The following is an 18,163-nucleotide window of genomic DNA, read 5'->3' on the forward strand; positions in this document are numbered from 1 at the left end:
CCCTGCTCCTGGAATTCTCCATAACCCTGTGGAGCGAACCAAGTCAGCATTTAGGATATGCATACTCTCAAGAATCTCAGATAGTTTATAATAATCTTATTAACTGGAGGCAAGAGAATATTTGAATATTCAAAAGAATATGTGTACCTTGGTTGTCTGATTTTGTAAGTGGACTCACTCTGCTAGAAGCACCAAAGTATGTATCACTTTGAACAGCCAGTTACGTCTTTTTGTGTCCCGCTGGTAGTCCAATTATCCTGTCAGATTTTTGGCCCACAGTTTATGCTGTCTGATTAGAAAGGATGCATACTAAAAGGTGTTCTAATGAAAAAACTTCAAACTTCAATAGTTCTAACAAAAGAAATAAATAAGTTTATCTCCCTCTTGCACAGTGGTCCAGTATGGTTCAGTGTGGATGTTAGAGTCAGCTCCATACAGTCATTTAGACACATAGGTTGATGTGCCATCAATATATGACTTAAGGCTCATTGTTCACGGTCACTGCTATCTTACCAAGTCAAGGACTAGTCTCAGAAATTTCCTCTAAGGAAAGTGAGGCACAAGTATGTATCACTTTGGCTTACATTTTATCAACAAGACCTTAGTTACCTGACTACTTACAATGGGAATTAGAAAATTGAGTCCTTATCTGTACTATATCCCAGCCTCAACTCCATACTGTGGACTAAAGGGAGGCTTATGTTGCTGGACATCTGAGAGTGTCTTCCACATAGTTTTCATCTCCCCAGACTCTGTGCTCCGCTCCTTTACATGGAACCGTGCGGACCACTAAATTCCTCTTCTATCCCTTCTAGGAACATGGAGAACTCTTTTCCCTGCGCCCACTATACTATAGTCCCTTCCTTATTGGCCCAAGGCAGAGGTCTATCCCCATAAACCCCGCATCTTTAGAAATGTTCAGCTGAGTAATAGGTTACACACTCTATCTTCATATATGGCCTTAAATTTCTGGAAGCAACTGTCAAGTTCTTCTAACAGCACTATCACCATCTCCTGCTTTGCCACCATGACTCCACCAAGAACAACTCCATGATGGTCCTATAAATCTCTGGCCAGTGGCAGGTGTGAACAGTATGTCTTCTCATTTTGCAGACAACTCCAATCTTTACAGATTAGCCTCTCAGAGATTACTCTCACCTGACCTGGTGGTGGTGGCAGGGATTCTCTCATGATCATATTCCCTATAACTCCATCAATTCCTCTCTTCTGCTTTCCATTATTTTTGGAGAAACTATGCAAGGATTGGCTGGCCTGATTGTTGGGTTAAATAATATGTTGGGCAACTTATTAATATTCTTCTGAGGGGAACACCAGGATCCAATCGTAGGTTGTGGAGCATCTTTCTCCACTTGTTTCTCAGTGTTGGGCACTAATTGCCCATTCTGGGCAAAAACAGTAATATTCAAAATACTCTTTTCTCCATCCCATGCATTATTTTATAGAGTTGTCATCATAGCACAGATCCAACTTTCAGTTAATAATTGGCAATCAATTAATAACTGAACAATAGTCCGTGTTCTTCCTTATTAACATCTATAAATATTATTATCAATGTCATAGGAAATTTATAGGAAGTTTGAAAATTACAAAGAAAGAAGGTATATTTTATAATTACTGTTCATAAAAACTGATCTTTTTGAGATTTTTCATTTCATTTAAACAATGAAAAGTAAAAAAAATTAAAAACAAGACTTAGGAGCAATAGTCACCCCAAAAAACCATTCTGTTTTGACTCAGACTCTTTTGGTGATGCATTAAAAGATTTAACTTAATAGAAAATGTTGTTAAGTATAGAACAGACATTATTATGAGGAAATTGAAGGTCAGGATAGAAGAAAAGCAAATAAGACAGCTTAACAAAGTTTGTCTCTAGACCAGGCAAACTATATCTCACAATACTGGAACCCCTTACAATAATGGCAAACATAATAAAGCATAGAGGAAAAAAATAGTATAAATGTTGTGATAAGAAAAATGTGGGGACAAGGTGTGTTTCTAAAATAATTGAAAAATAAACCCTACATTGAATTCCTGTCAAAACTTCCAAAATACATTCTTGATTTTATTGAATGTCTGAATTATATATAATTCTTATAGTTTGTTTAAGTTTCTTTTTTTAAAAGATTTTATTTATTTGAGAGAGAGAGAGAGAATGAGAGGGGGGACGGTAAGAGGAAGAAGCAGACTCACTGCTGAGCAGGGAGCCCGATGTGGGACTCAATCCCAGGACTCCAGGATCATGACCTGAGCCGAAGGCAGTCACTCAACAAACTGAGCCACCCAGGCGCCCTTGTATGTTTAAATTTCTTTCAAAATAATACCAAAAGCTACATTAAAAGTGTACATCTTAATGAACTGAAATAAGGAAAACACCAAGTAGCTACTACCTTGTTAGTAGATAGAACTTTATCCATAATCTCAGAAGCCCTCAATGTGCCTCTCTTACTCATAACCTCCTCTCTCCTGCTAAGGGTAACCAGCATCCTGACTTCTGTGGAAATCACTTTAATTTCCTTAGTTTTATCACCCAATGAATGTCTAATCCCTATAGTTTTTTTTTTACTTTTTGGGGTATAGTTGATATGCAGTAAACTGGAAATATGCAAAGTGTACAATTGAATGATTTTCCACATGTGGTCATACCCATGAAAGCATCACCACAATCAGTATAGTGAACATATTCATCAGGACCAAAACTTACTTTGTGCTCCTTTGTGATGTGCCCCCTTCCATGACTTTTTCTGCCACCCCATCTCCTGGAATATACCCTATTTTACATATTGGTCTCAAAATTCTCAGATCTGACTTAATATCATTTCATAGTAAACACATAAATAAGTCCTATATCTGTAGTCCCACATACATTTTAAGCTTCCCAAAGTCCTAGTTAAATAGAGTGAATTGGTTTGTAAAATTTTATGCCCAAGTTGTTCTAAGGCTAAGAAAGGACTACTTTCCCATGGAGTACTGAATTCTATTAAGTATATAGTCCAGATATTGCTGAGAAATGTTTCAAGGAGTAAGCTCCAGACATCTGTTATATATTCTTGATATAATATTTTATTTTATTATTTATATCTAATAAATATTTATTTATATTTATTAATATTTAATGATTTAATATTTAAATATTAAAGGCTTTAATATTTAAATATTAAAGTGGGTTATATTATCTATTGCTTTAATTAAATTAAATATATAATTAAATAAATGTGTAAATATATTATATATTAAATATATAGATTATATATACATATATATGTCATAGATTCTAGAATATATTTAAAGCCTATGAAATGTGTCACTGATAGAATAGCATTAACCTTAGTTCATCTTGACCCCTGCAGGAAGACAATCGCATACTACCCAGTTCATGCTAGTTTCTATAATCTCTGAAGTTCCAATTGATTATTTTTACATGTATCTCACTGCTCCTTATGGAACTATTGCATAAGTGTGATTTAAGTTATGGGTATAAAATCACCGCTTCAATGAGTTTTATTTGTTTTACAGGTACCCTGTGTTCATTTGAATTATTTTGTACTGCTTCACTTATCATGTATCACATTATGTTTTAGACTATGGAGTCCATAACTTTCTATTATGATTTCTTCTTCAAGCCACACCATCTGTAAAATTTTTGTTTTGTAATAGATTTTAATATCCTCAATATTTTTAAGTTTTATACTATTGCAATAAATGAGAAACAGGGATTTTTAAGAGATGAATATAACAATGCTCCTCTGTACTCATCAATATTTTTACTGTGTATATATTTCACCTTATAAATATTATTACATTATACATTTTAAATAAAAAAAGCAAGGTAAGTCCCTTACTCTATACTTTATGATTCTTTCCAATCTATTTTCCCATGGATTTGGTTTTTATTTCCATAATCAATTAATATATAATTTTACATTCTTTTTTTTATTTATCAAACATATCATGACTATTTTTCATGGAGCTTCTTAGGCTTAGAGCCATAATTTACAATGATTTCCTATAATATTTTTGAATGTATATATGTTAATTGATATTTGGGTCCTACCTAATAGATGACTCTGAAAATTGCATTTGGTTTTGTATATTTTTTATTGAAGTGTTCTCATTACCATAATCACCCTTATGAAATTCTCTTCAGTCTTCAAGACTCAGTTTAAACATAATTTCTTCCGTACAAAAGGTTTCTGAACCCAAATCCCCAGCATACCTCCCGTTATGGACCGAACGTGTTCCCCTCAAAATTCATAGGCTGAAGTCCCCACCTTCAATGTTACTGGTATTTGGATGTGGGGGCCTTTGGGAGGTAACTAGGTTTAGATGAAGTCACAAGCACAGGACGCTTATGATAAGATTAGTTCTTCTAAGAAGAGAGAGAGCGAGGTGATAGTCTGTGCCTCCTGCGCAGGCACTGAGGACAGGCTTGTGAGGACACAGCAGGAGGGAGCAGTCTGCAAGTCTCATGCTTCCTGACTTGGAGCCACATCTGCCATCTGCTGGCACCTTGTTCTTGGACTCCCAGGCTCCAAAACTGTGAAAAAGAAATGCCAGTTGTTTAAACCATCCAGTCTATGGTATTTTGTTATAGCAGCCTGAGTTGACTAAGACATCTACTGCTATTTCCTCAAGCAACATGCCAAACTGAAATCGGCTTCATATGTGTATAAACTCCTTGGGAGTAGAAAATGTGTTTAATCATTCTTTTGTATAACTAATTTTGGCGAAGTATTTACCAGCACAGAAATTTCCTTCAGTAGATGTAGTTATAGTTATAAATCCTGTAGCTATATTTGTCTTGAAATCCTGGCCTTACCACTTCTTACCTGTGTGAACTTGGACAAATTACTTCCCTTTGCCTCAGCCATCTCATTGGTAAAAGAGGACAGTAATAGTGACTACCTAGTAGTAGTAATAACAGTAATAATACCTAGTATCTGATAGGTTGTATTGAAGATTAAATGTATTAATTAGTGCAAAGTGCAAGAAACAGTGTCTGGACCATAGTATGAATTCATTTCATATCAGCTATTATTATTACTTTTGTTATTATCATTTTACAATTATATCTATTGAAAGAATGCTACACTGTACCCAAACCTTAAGAGAAATACATATAATTTCCTTGAGATTAAGATAAATTTCTGATTATTTTACTATAGGCTAACAGAACCATATAATTACAGATTTGGAAGAAATATTACAAAGTGCCTCATGCAATCAGTATCCTTGAACTTTTTCTAAAAACAAAGGATAATTTATTTTTTTTTTTTAAAGATTTTATTTATTTATTTGAGAGAGAGCACAAGCAGGGGGAGCGGCAGAGGGAGGGTGAGAAGAAGTTCCCCTATGAGCAGGGACCCGACACCAGGCTGGATCCCAGGACTCTGGGATCATGACCTGAGCCAAAGGCAGACGCTTAAGCAATTGAGCCACCCAGGCGCCCCAACAAGTAAAGGATAATTTAAAGAAAATTTTGAAGTCCTAACTACCAGTACCTCAGAATGTGACCTTTGTGGGCCTAAGGTTGTTGTAGATGTCATTAGTTAGGACAAGGTCACAGTGGAGTCAGGTGGGTTGGCCCTTAATCCAATATGACTGCTATGTTCTCAGAAGAGAAGAGGCCTACAGAGAGAAGATACGTGATGATGGAGGCAGAGATTTCTGTGAAGCATCTCCAAGGCAAAGAGCACCCAGGATTTCTAGCAAACTCCAGAAGCTAGAAGAGGCATTGAGGACACTCCTCTCCTAGTTTCAGAGGGAGTCACGGCCCTGCCAATACCTCGACTTCTTGCTTCTAGTCTCCTGAACTACTGTGAAGCAATACATTTCTGTAGTTTTAAGCCAGTTTGTGGTACTTTTTGTGGAAGTCCTAGGAAACAGATACAAGATGCATGTATTTTTGCCTTTGGGAAGGTTGTAAATAACTTGTGTCCAGAAGGAACACTATGGTAGATGAGAAATGACTATACATTTTTTGGATACCCCGCAATAGGAGGTGGAGTTTATTCCTTTTGCTGTTCAGTCTGGCTGACCTTATGACTTAATTTGACCAATAGACTGAGAAGAAAATGATTCTGTGTAACATCAAAGACTTGACCTTGAAGAGATTGTCAGCTTCTGCTTTCGTGTGCTGTGAATATTTTCTCTTTCAGCATGTTGAAAGAAGCCCAAATCACACAGACAGACCACATGGAGGACTGCGGAGGTCATCTGTTGACAGCCTTAGATGAGCTCCAAGCTACCAAACCAGCATTAACTGCCAATCCTGTGAACAAGTGATCTTGGATGTTCCAACCAGCCAAAGGTGAGGAGGATTGCAGCAAAAGCATCCAGGTGAACACAGTCAACTTACAGGCTGTTGAGGGATAATACGTGATTTTTGTCATAAGCTACTGGGTTTCTGGTAGTTTATTATGCAGTAATAGCAAACCAAAATATCTTCAATTATTGAGGGCTTGTTATGTGCCAGATACTGTGCTGGAAACTTTGCATTCATTATTTCATTAAATCTTCACCCAAATTTGTATGTCAGATATTACTCCCACCTAAAGGTTAAGTTAGAACATTTCTTGGCTAAAAGGGAACTGAGAAAAGAATCCTATAGAGATATGTTAAAAGCCACAGTCTGTGTTATCTATTTTAGTATAATTTTGTTAAATGACCACATAACCTTGATGAGTCATTTACTCTCTTTGTGAATGTTTCTCTCATTCATAAAACAAAACTGATGATCCATAAGTTTATTATGATGATCTTAGGCATATATAAAGTACGCTGTGTAGCCTAAAATCAGGTATACATATGATGTGAACATTTATTTAAAACCATATCTTAGCTACAAGTGCAAAGCATCAAACTTTTGTTTTGAACTGGAAATGAAACGTCTCTTACTTTAATTAATTTTCGTCAGTACCCTGACTCTTCCTTTAATTTTGAGCATTCATTTTGCCATCAGTACTGGTGAGAGGTGCTACATGTAAGAGCACAATAATCTTCCTCCAGTTTGAAGGCACAGACAAATTCAGAGGCTCTGGAAATGCTGGAGTGATTTTAATTGCCTGTTCGTTTATTCACAATATCCTTTAACTTTCAGGTTGCATTTTCAACCACTGTTGAGTGTTGGCTTGATTCTTACTATATTCATTCCTTTGGGCCACCTCCCTGTCTTTTCTCGAGCCAACACACCTGAGCTGAAGGCATTCTTGTCGTATTAAAACCCACACGGACACACTGCACAGCTGCATTAGCATTGGGAAGATGGTGAGGTGCATTAATTCAGAGGAGTGTGTCAGGTAGCCGACTGAAACCTGGTACTAACAATATGGTTTTTCCGCTTGTTCCCAGGAGACTGGTGTTCACTGAAGTGTAGTCACTGGAGGAGTATTTGTTTTTTTTTTTTTTTTTCACTAAAGCAGTCAGCTTCAGAAGGCATTGTTTCTACAGTTTTCGACTGCAGCAATATTAGACAATATACAAACACACTGAATACCAATGTTTTTTCTTAGTACCTAATTGGTGCCATGGTTCAGCTTCATAAAAATAAAAGAGCATTCTTTGGACCAAATGGTTATTATTTAATGGGGGCAATAGGTGAAATTATGCAGATATGTGTATGTTTATGGGCACAGATATTGGCATCGATACAAAAATAGAGATAGTGAGATGGATAATGATACATTCAGAACCACATCATTATAATAATACCCTCTCATTAATGCATTCTGCTAGTTTTCTTCCTGAACTGGCTCTTCCCACTGACATCCTCTTAATCAAAACTTACTCCTCTTGTTTAAGCTTAAGGATCAACCTAATTACCTTGATGTAGAAGGTCTTGTGCAGTCAAGGTTCAAGTTGACCTCCCTCTATTGTCTAACATATCACCTGTGCTAGTCAAAATAGATTTCTCATTGCCCGTCAAAAAAATCACATATGATTTTACCTGTGTGACTTTACTCCCATAACTGTATCCTCCTCATCTGGAATGACCTATTTGCTTCTCTATACATACGCAAGGCAAACTGAATTCAAGCTCCATAAAGCCTGCAATAAATGTTCTCTCTTCCAGTGATTCTTTTCATTCTCTGAAATTCTGCAGCACTCATTGCCTCAACCACTCTCTTGGCACTTTGCCCTGCATTTTTACTTATCATTTTATGTATGGATCCTGTCACCTGAAAGAGGTTGTCAGGCCTTTAAGAGGAGAAACCATGTCTCATAACTATTTATCTTTATTGCCTAATATAGAAAGCCCTGCAGGTAGTGTGCTCATGATTAATATTTGATGCTGATAATTTTAATAAATTTTAGTTATGCACAGATCATATGTTACACTTAAGTTTCTGGTCTGTCACATTCTTGGCATTAGGGAGAGTTTTTGTCATGACGATATGTTAAGATAGGCAAAGCAACTGTAGATGTTTTGGTCCAAAATAATTTTTCTAATAATGAACTATTAAATAAAAGCCAACAGGAAGAATTCTTGACTAAACAAGGAGATATTCACAGAAACAGCAGAGCTTTACTTAGTCCAAATTACAGGGCAATTGTCTAAAAGAAATGGAAATGCTATGGAAACAAACCTCTGATTGGTGGAATCCAGGTTTTTCCATTCTCGCCTCACATGACCTTTCTTAGGAAAGCGTAGACACTAGAAGGTTTGTGCTATTCTTCGAAAAGATTGTGTTAGAACCTATGGAAAACTGCTTCCTTCTCCCCTTGAAACAGATTCTTTCCCTGTGTGAATGTGTCAAACCTACATCAAATATTCTCTTCCTCTAAGCACCAAAACCTTGGCTACAATCTCACTCCCACATTAAAACCCTCACTGTTATCCATGACTACTTACCTATGAATTTTTTGATAAACCATCTTAAGGTGGTGTGATATGCAGAAAAAATGGTTCCCAAAGACTTCTATATCCTAATCCCTGGAACCTGAGAATATATTAGGTTACATGCAAGACAGAAGCAATATTGGAGCGAGAATTAAGGTTGCTCATCAGCTGATCTTGAGATGGAAAGTTGATCCTGGATTATCTGGGTGGCCCCAGTGTAATCACAAAAGTACTTAAAAGTGGAAGAGGGAGGAAAAGGAGAGAGTCAGAGAGATGGCAGCATGGGAAAGACTCAGCCCAGAGAGATGGAGTCCCATGAATCAAGGAATGCAGGTGGCCTCTAGAAGGTGGAAAAGGCAAGGAATTATACTCTCCCTCATAGCCTCCAGAAAGAGCCTTGCCCACTGATTTTAGCTCAGTGAGATCCATTTCTGACTTCTAACCTCCAGAATGGTTAGAAAATAAATTCATGTTGTGTTGCTTTAAGCCACCAAATTAGTGGTAATCTGCTATTGCAGCCATAAGAAAGTAATAGAGGTGGGTGATTTCATTGATAGTTTGAAAAGTCTCCTACCAATGGAAAGGCAAAAGAACTCTAGTTCCTGTTTCATAGAAGATCTTTTATAGGTTAGCATTTTCCACTTAAAGTCTGGTTCCTCACTCTAGGCTTAGTGTTTCCAGCTCTTCCAGTTTCTTTCACAACCATTATTTCACTAAAATCTTACATCATGGCCGCCCGGTTGCTACTATCTGCTTTGAACTGCTGAGGAAATTGAGGGAATAGAGGTTCAGTGACTCACATTCATGATACAGTAAAGGACACATAGTGCAATCTAAAACTGAGAGCAGAGAGAAATGAAACAGACATCTGGAGTCTCCAGTATTAGTTGCTTTTTATTTCTAAGTCACCTTAGAATGAGTCTAACCCTTTGTCATATTTGTACCTTTGTATAATTATTCCCAGAATTAGTGTTATGAGTTACATTTCGAAAGTGTGAGAGAAATCATTTTTGTAAAGAATCTTAAAAGCTGGCAAGGGAAATAAGTAAACTGTCATGATCTGTAGTAATTTTAGAATCATATGGGGCCACCCTTGTCTACCTCTTAAACCATATCTCCTCCACTTCTTTCTTGTCCATTATGTTTTAGTCTCACCTTCTTTCTGTGTCTTGAAACATTGAGCTCAGTACTTATGTATTTAACATTCCTTTTGTCCACAATGTTGTCACCCAGATTTTTCCATGCCTATTTTTTTTTCTTATAATTTAGCTTAAGTTTCACTACTCAGGCCTTTACTGATCTCCTAATCTAGAGAAGAAAGTAACTTTCTGATACATGCTTAATTTTCTTCTTAGCATTTATGACACACTGCCATTTATTCCTTTGTTTATTTTCTATCTCCCCCTTTCCACTAGAATGGAAACTCTATGGAAGCAAGAGTCTTGTCTATGCTGTTAACTAGTATATCCTCAATATTTAGAATATTGCCAGGAAGACATTAACTCTTTGTTGAAGGAATAAATGGTGGCCACCATTCTTGATACCTCTAATACTATCATTAGATCTAACAGATTGAGCTGATGAGGGCTCTAAGGAATACAGACGAAAAGTCAGACATTAGTAAATGAGCATTGTGATTTTCCCTCCTGAAAGTCCATTTGGCTTAAGGGTATATAAAATCAGGTGAACATATTAAAAAGTATGCAGTGAAGCTGAGTTTGGACATTAGAAACAGATACTCCCTTCCCTTCATTCTGTTTTTGTGATATGCTGAACATTTAATTTACTAGCAGGCATGATGATATAAAGGGAAGAAACTGTTGTATGACATCCAGCACTGACATGATGAACGCTGCTCCAGATGACATTGAACTTGGGACTGAAGAGACTATGCATTATGCATGGCACTTTGCCAATCTGTACCATATAAACTGCTATCATAGGTGAGTCATGTTAAGATGATAGGTTTTACTGTCTTTATCTTGGAATGATTTAAAAATAAAATAAAATTATTAAAAATAATAACTTTCTTCAAATTGTAAAAATTAGACATCCTTTTTGGGGGGAATTCACAAGATACAATTATTTAGAGAAGAAAATAAGCCACGTGCAGTCATACTACCTAGAGATAACTGCTGTTACAATTTTGATGTACATTTTGGCAATCTTTTCTCTATATGTATGTGCATATATGCACAGATAACATCTACTTATACCTAATATGTAATAAGTACTTGTTAGATTGTTCCTGAATATATAAATGAAGGAAGGAAAAAGTAACTACTAGTGACTCCAATCTGAAATTGAGAATATATTTTGTTTCAAAGATTAGTCATTTGTTCCATTTGAACTGTTGTTAATATTTCACTACTTTATTCTCATCATTCTAATTTTTTTGTCTTAGACTTTTAATTTATCAGTCCAATTCCATTTAAATGCAAGACATCCAAAACTCAACTTAGAAAAAATAAAACCTACTGAAACATGACAGACAAATAGTAAAGCTACATCTCTCTCTCCTCACATCTATTCTAAGGGAAGTATTTATTTAACATTAAAAAGAAAACTTATCTCAATAGATGCAAAATAAGCATTTGGAAAAAAACAATCCACATTCATGATACATGCTCTCTACTGACTAGGAATGGAAATGAATTGCCACAAATATGAAAACCTTAGAGGTAAGATCAAAATTAAATACTCAAAGTCTTTTCTCTAAAAATGGAAAATTTGGAAACAAGCAAGATTAGCCACTCATCACTTTCATTCATCCTTGTACTGATGGTACAATGCAAGTGAAATAAATAGGAGGCATTGGGATTAGAAAGGGAGAAGTAAAACCAAATCTATATGCAGACAATGTGACTGTGTGTAGAAAATCTTAAGATTTTTGTACCAAAACCAAAACCAAAAGTAATAAATAAATTTAACAAATTTATGGAATAAGTGTCAATATATGAAAAACAATTGCACTTTTATACATGAGTAACAAACTGTTAAAATGATGAAATCAATATAATGTATAGCTGTATGGAAAATCATAAAATATGCAAGGATAAACTTAATGTAAGTTGTGCAAAATTCTACACTGAAAACTACAAAACATTGCTTCTAAGAAATATTAAACAAAACCTAAGTAAATGGAGAGGTATACTGTATTTATGGCTTGCAAAACAAATTGTTAAAAAGTCAATTTCCTCCACACTGATTTACAGATATTATTCAATCCCCATAAGAAACCCAGACCACTTATTTATTTATTTATTTATTTATTTATTTATTTATTTATTTGGTAGACATTTACAAGCTTATTCTCAACTTTATAAGGAAATGCAAAGGGCTTGGATAGCCAAAAAAAAAAAAAAATCTTAAAAATAAAGATCAAAGTTAGAGGATCTATATTACCTGATTTTAAGATTTATTATTAAGCTAACATGTCATTGATATAAAAATAGACAAACATAAATGAAAGAGAATAGAGAGGTCAAAAGTGAACTCATATCCAGTCCCTCAATTTCTGATACAGGTGTGAAAATGATTCAGTGGAAGAAAGGAAGGAAAGTCTCTTCAACAAATGATATGGGTACTACTACATATCCATATGATGTCTACCTTGCACCATACAAAAAATTAATTTGGGATGAATCAGTGGCCTAAATGAATAAAAGTATTAATCTTCTGGAAGAAAACATAAGAGAATACTTTCATGATAGGTGGTTAAGAAAAGTTTTGTAAACAAAAAGTAATAGCTAGGAGAAGAAATAAATGATGAAATGATAACTTGTTCAAAATTTAAAGCTTCTGCTCATCAAAACAAATATCATTAAGAAAAGAACAGAGCAGTCACAGACTAGGAGAAAATATTCACAATGCATATAGTTGACAAAGAGCTCATTTGCAAAATATATAAATAACGGCTACAAATTGACAATAAGAAGCCAAATAATCCAATTACAATAAGCAAAGGATTTGAACAGACTCTTCATAACAGAAGATTTATAAGTGGCCAGTACGCATATGAAAACATGCCCAATGTGTTTTGTCATCTGAGAAATACATATTAAAATAACCAGGAAATGTCACTGCACACCCTCCAGAATGACTAATATTCAAAGGACTGATGATACCAAATATTGGAAAAGCTACTCTCATACAGTGCTGAAAAAGAGTAGAATAATACAATCATGTTGGAAAATGTCTTGACATTTTCTTATAAAGTTAAACATACACAAATGCTATGAGTGGCACTCTACTCTTAGCTATTTATCCAAGAGAAATGTAAACATATGTCCACAAAAACACTGTTACACATTTGCTAGTAGCAGTTTTAGTTATGATAGCAAAGAAAAATAACAGAAAGAAAAGAAAAAAAAAAAACCAAGTGTTCATCAACAGGTAAATGTATAAATAAATTGTGGTATACTTGTACAATGGAACACTTTTCACAAACATAGATAAGTACAAAATGGATGGATCTCAAAAACATTATGCCATTTGTGGGAATGCAGACACAAAAGAGTACATAATGTATGATCCTTTTTCTATGAAATTTAAAAATAGGCAAATTAATCTATGGTACTAGAAATAAGAACAGTGGTTGCCTCTGGATGCAGGGCCAAGATTGAACAGAAAGGTAAATGATGGATATTCCTAGGGGTGATGACAAAATTCTTTATTTTGATAGGGAGAAGGGTACATGGATTTATTCATCTGTAAAAATCAAACGGTACATTTAGCATTAGTGCAATTCACGATATTTAAATTATGCCTAAATTTGCAAGAAATTTAAAATGGGGGGATCAGTATTTCAAATGAAGAGGCTCAAACTCTCTAATTCATATGTTTCAAGACACATAATTTGTTTATGGATTTTTAAGTCAAGTCTAGAGATAGTAAACTGAACAACAATAGGGTCTAAGTAGTTGAATATATTGCTTTCATCCGTATCAGGAATGCTTTAAGCAGAAGTGACAGAAAACTCACTAAGGAGTTTGTTAACAATAAGTCAATCAATAGGATTAATCATTCCAGGTATAATTCAGCTTAAAATGTCAGACTTTGTCTTCCTCTTCAAAATAGGGTTCATGCCCTTCCAGGCAGCCACATCAAGAAAGAAGGACTGGGAAAAAGACTTTCCAATTGATATTTTTATTTTTATCAGGGAAAGAAAGTCCTCAAGGGGTAAGAATATTATCTTACTTCTCATTGGCTAGAGGGTCTTTGCCCACCCCTAGACTGATTTCAATTTAAGTGGAATAGGAACGTTGTGACTGATTTGAACCGTTGTTTCTTGGCCTGTGTAGGAGCTTCCCTTCCTAAGATCAAAACATCTCATCATCCTACCTGTAAAATCAGGGCTCATTTCATAGGGAAAATTTTGAAAATAGGTTTGACAATCACACTGATGGTTGACAATGAGCCGTGTCTCACACACATCTTCCTTGCCTAACTAACTTCTGTTAAGATGAGATATTTACTTCTCACTCCTGATACCCCACTGCCCGCCCCCCACCCCATGGGGAGAGAGTTCAACTGATTTAACTCCTTCTATTCTTTATCCTTTTACTCATTCTGCCACAGATGGCATGAAGTGACTTAGTTGTTGGGTAAATTTAGGAAGAAACAGGCTATGTTAGCTCAGCAGTGAGTGATCTTTTAGAGGAGCTGACTAGAGGCAGTGAGTACCTGTTGCTCCACCAGGAGAAGGCTCCATCTCCTTGGGGAAAGGGTGTGAGCATGGGGAGGTCTTCCCCAGTCTTCAGGTATCAAGACTCTGTCTAACTCTGCCCAGTTCTGGGGATCAATGTTAGAAAGCCCACTAGGCTCTGACACCCAAGCTAATTTTTCTGATGCTGCATTTATAAGAAATAAGATAGATAGCTACTCTCTACATTAATTTTCCATGTGTTTAGAACTTGAATGGGGGGAGGGAAGCTGTTTATTAAGTCCCCTAAGAGGCTTCAGCATTTGGTGCATTGGCTAGAGGCATTAAGAACAAGGAGTAGAATTCTGGAGGGAAAGTATGTTAGAGAAGATTTTGGTGGGATCATGACTGTATCTTTGGACCCTTGGCTTTCTTATGTCACCATAGTGTTCTGACCTTAGGGGGTTTTAAAGGCTTATTATCAATTTTTATTGGTTACCACTTTCCCTCCATTGCAGGCTAGACTAAGTTTGGCTTAATTGTATAAGAGTGTGTAGGCCTTAACCAAGGACACAAAAGGGTCTGGCAAAAGCCAGAGAGTCCCAGCAAAAGCACACAGCTCATATGAGTGTTCTCAGCAAAGATACATGGGAATCACAGAGTTGCTTGAGCAAAGCTTCTTAGCTCTGCTATAGGGGCCTGGACAGGCCTCTAATAGGTTGTGTGACCACAGTTTGATTTAAAAACATGGGCTCTTCCTAACTGTGGTGAAGTTTATATTAGAGAAAAAAGAGAATCTTCACTTGTGTCCTTGGTATTGGTGGGTATAAAATATTTGTTACATTTAAACATTAAGAAAGCCAAATTCCTATAATACTATGATTTACAGTTTACAAAATCTAGTTTAATGTCAATGCCAGATGACTGTTCCAAATCCTATCATATATTCAGAGCCAAGGAAAAACTGTTGGGGGTAATTAATCTTATCTCTTTAATGCAGCTATATGTGTATGTGTGTGTATATATATATGTGTGTGTGTGTGTGTGTGTGTGTGTGTATTCATGTGAATGAATGAATAATTCTCAAAAATCAGTGATATATTTCAAGATGATTGAACTATTCTGGGTGGTATTATGCCCTGAGAGAACATGTTTCACAGCTAGATGGACTTGAAGAATGGAAGGAAGATAGTCTCCTGAGGGATACAAGACTGTATTGTTCTATTCTTATCCCCTAGGACAGGGGTCATCAAACAATAGCCACAGGTCAAATCAGGCTATTGTTGTAAACAAAATTTTGTTGGAACACAGCCACACTGATTAGTCTAAGGTGACTTTCTCTCCACAGTGGCAGAGTGGAGTAGTTGTGACAGAGAAGATATATAGCCCATTTGCTTTTTACAGAAAATGTTTACCAGCCTCTCCTACAAGACAGCAGTGATTTTCAAACTTGCATATGCATCAGAATTACCAGGAGGACCTGCTAACTTACAGATTGCTAGGCCTCATCTCCCAAGTTTCTGATTCAGATGCTTCCATTAGGCCCATAATTTGTATTTCTAGCAAATTCCCAGTGATGCTGATAATGCAGCTCTGGAGACCACACTTTGAGAAACACTTCCCTAAGCACAAGCTTCAGAAGCAACAACAGCAATTTCTATAATCTGCAAAGGGTGATTTACAGTTAACCCAAATGCAGAGATGTGGTGAAAGCCTTAGCTCTAAGTATGTATCTCAAGAAGTAGTGGCAATAACTGAAAAGGGAAGAAAAGAAGATAACAGAAAAGAACAGATAATAATAATAATGAATTAAAAACCAGCATGTCATTAGATAGAGTTCACATTTATTCAAGTACCAGGATTCAGAAATCATGCATGTCCAGGAGGAAATGGACATTGACAAATTTAAGAAATACATGCAGCATGGGAAACAAGGTCTCCCCCATCCACTTCCTTCTTCCAAATATGGTGTATGCAATGAAACAAAATGAATCAGGTTCTGGGTTTGTTTGTTTGTTTGTTTGTGGGTTTGGAGGAGAGGGGTACCAAATTATTTCATGTGACGAAATGGTACAAATGATAAAGCATAAGTAAATGTTCTGGTACAACTTACTGAAAGAGCAAATGTAAGCTCGATATGCACCCACTACTTTGGTGACCATAGTCACCCCACAGTGGTGGGGAAGCCAACCTAGGCTTAGTTCCCAGAGTGCACTTGTCACGCTTGGCCAAGCCAGGTTCCAGGGTGGGGGCTGGAGCTTGGGTGGGGGCAGGGGGACATGCGGGGACACGGCCAGGACAGGCAGGGGGCACGTCCCTCTGGTGCAACTTGGTTACAAGGCCACCCAATTCGTAGATGGCTTTCACCTGCCTGTTCCTTCAGCCGGGAACCTCAAAGAAGTCACACATGTGAGCGTCGTTTTCGTCGGTGGCCAGTTTGTGCAGTTCCAGTAGTGACTGATTCACACTAGTTTCCAAGTGTGAGGCAGAATCCGTTGCCTTCTGCCGCCCTCGCAGTCGTTGAGCTCTGGTTCCTCCATATCCTGAAGGAAGATGCGGCACCGCCTTGACCTGTGGCCTCATGGGTATCTCAGCGTGTGCCCTGTCCTCACAAGATTGGAGAAGAAGATTCTGGCCAAGTTCTTCAAAGCTGCAGCTTCGCGGTCAAAGTAGTGGGATGTGGACCGGCAGGCTAGGGCTCGCTGCGACAGTTGGCGGCCCCAGAGCAGGTGGGGATGCGGCGTCAGGGCGGCGGGAGAACTGCCCGCAGCGCCGGGCGGCGGGCCGGCCTCACCGATCGGGGCACCGTGAAGCTGACTGCAGGGGACGTCTGGCCTCTCTGATCAGGCCTCTGTGTGGGACAGCAGACATTTGGGCACCAACCAGCGACTGGTAACTCGGCAAGGCTGAGAGCGTGAAGACCTCCACCTCCCTTTGCTGTGACCTCTCCAACATTAAGTATGCGTGGCTGGGAATGTGGTTTTGCTGGGCATAATCACTCTTGGGACTCGGTGTAACTCGCCACCACGACTTGGTTATAGCGGTGCTTCATCGTCACGCATGCCCATTCACGCCCTAAAGTGTTCAACACCCAACTATACCCGAGAACTGGCATTGCAATTTGTGACCCCAAAGGAACATCATCTCTTTTCTGAGAATGCTTAAAGAAACTCAATTTCACACCACCAACGTTTTGCTGAAAATGATGGGGTTTGGACTTAAAAATTTGGAGATTTGGACTACACACCAAAGGGCAAAATGATGTGAATCTAAATAATAAGGCATTGGAACTTTAATATTTGGGGATTTTAACTTCCAAGTGGATTTAACCATTCTCCCTTGGAATTTGATAATGGGAGAGTGTTTTTTTATTCACATTGGGACGTCCCTATTTGTGGGTATTTTTATTATCTGAATGTGTTCAGTGTCCTTGCAGAATTTCTGGAATGCTATTTGGATAGTGTGGTTGGGATGGCAAACTAAATAGGAAATGGATTTTTACCCTTGGGTACAGAGGGGCCTTGGAGCTGATCTCGATAACTTTGTTCTCCTCAATTTTAGCGAAATCTAAAGTGCGTATCGGTGGTCCCAGGATGATTCCTAAAGAGCAGTGGTTGGTAATGGAGAGGCAGTCTAATGTATTTCCCTGACAGACTGTTGGT

The 18,163-nt window shown here is 37.3% G+C and overlaps 1 long non-coding RNA gene across 1 annotated transcript in view; it reads left to right on the forward strand.

The window, feature by feature from the left end:
• The window catches only part of LOC115941721 (uncharacterized), a 42,582-nt gene extending 31,766 nt beyond the window's left edge, over positions 1 to 10,816 (forward strand). Inside the window, exons 3-4 of the long non-coding RNA XR_004076453.2 lie at positions 6,177 to 6,328; positions 10,648 to 10,816. This is a non-coding gene — a long non-coding RNA (uncharacterized LOC115941721). The remainder of the gene's footprint in view (positions 1 to 6,176; positions 6,329 to 10,647) is intronic.
• Positions 10,817 to 18,163: the final 7,347 nt, after the last annotated feature.

The sequence above is a fragment of the Leptonychotes weddellii genome, chromosome 10 (assembly GCF_054177405.1).
Source record: "Leptonychotes weddellii isolate Sample4059 chromosome 10, ASM5417740v2, whole genome shotgun sequence".
NCBI classification, from domain to species: Eukaryota; Metazoa; Chordata; class Mammalia; order Carnivora; family Phocidae; genus Leptonychotes; species Leptonychotes weddellii.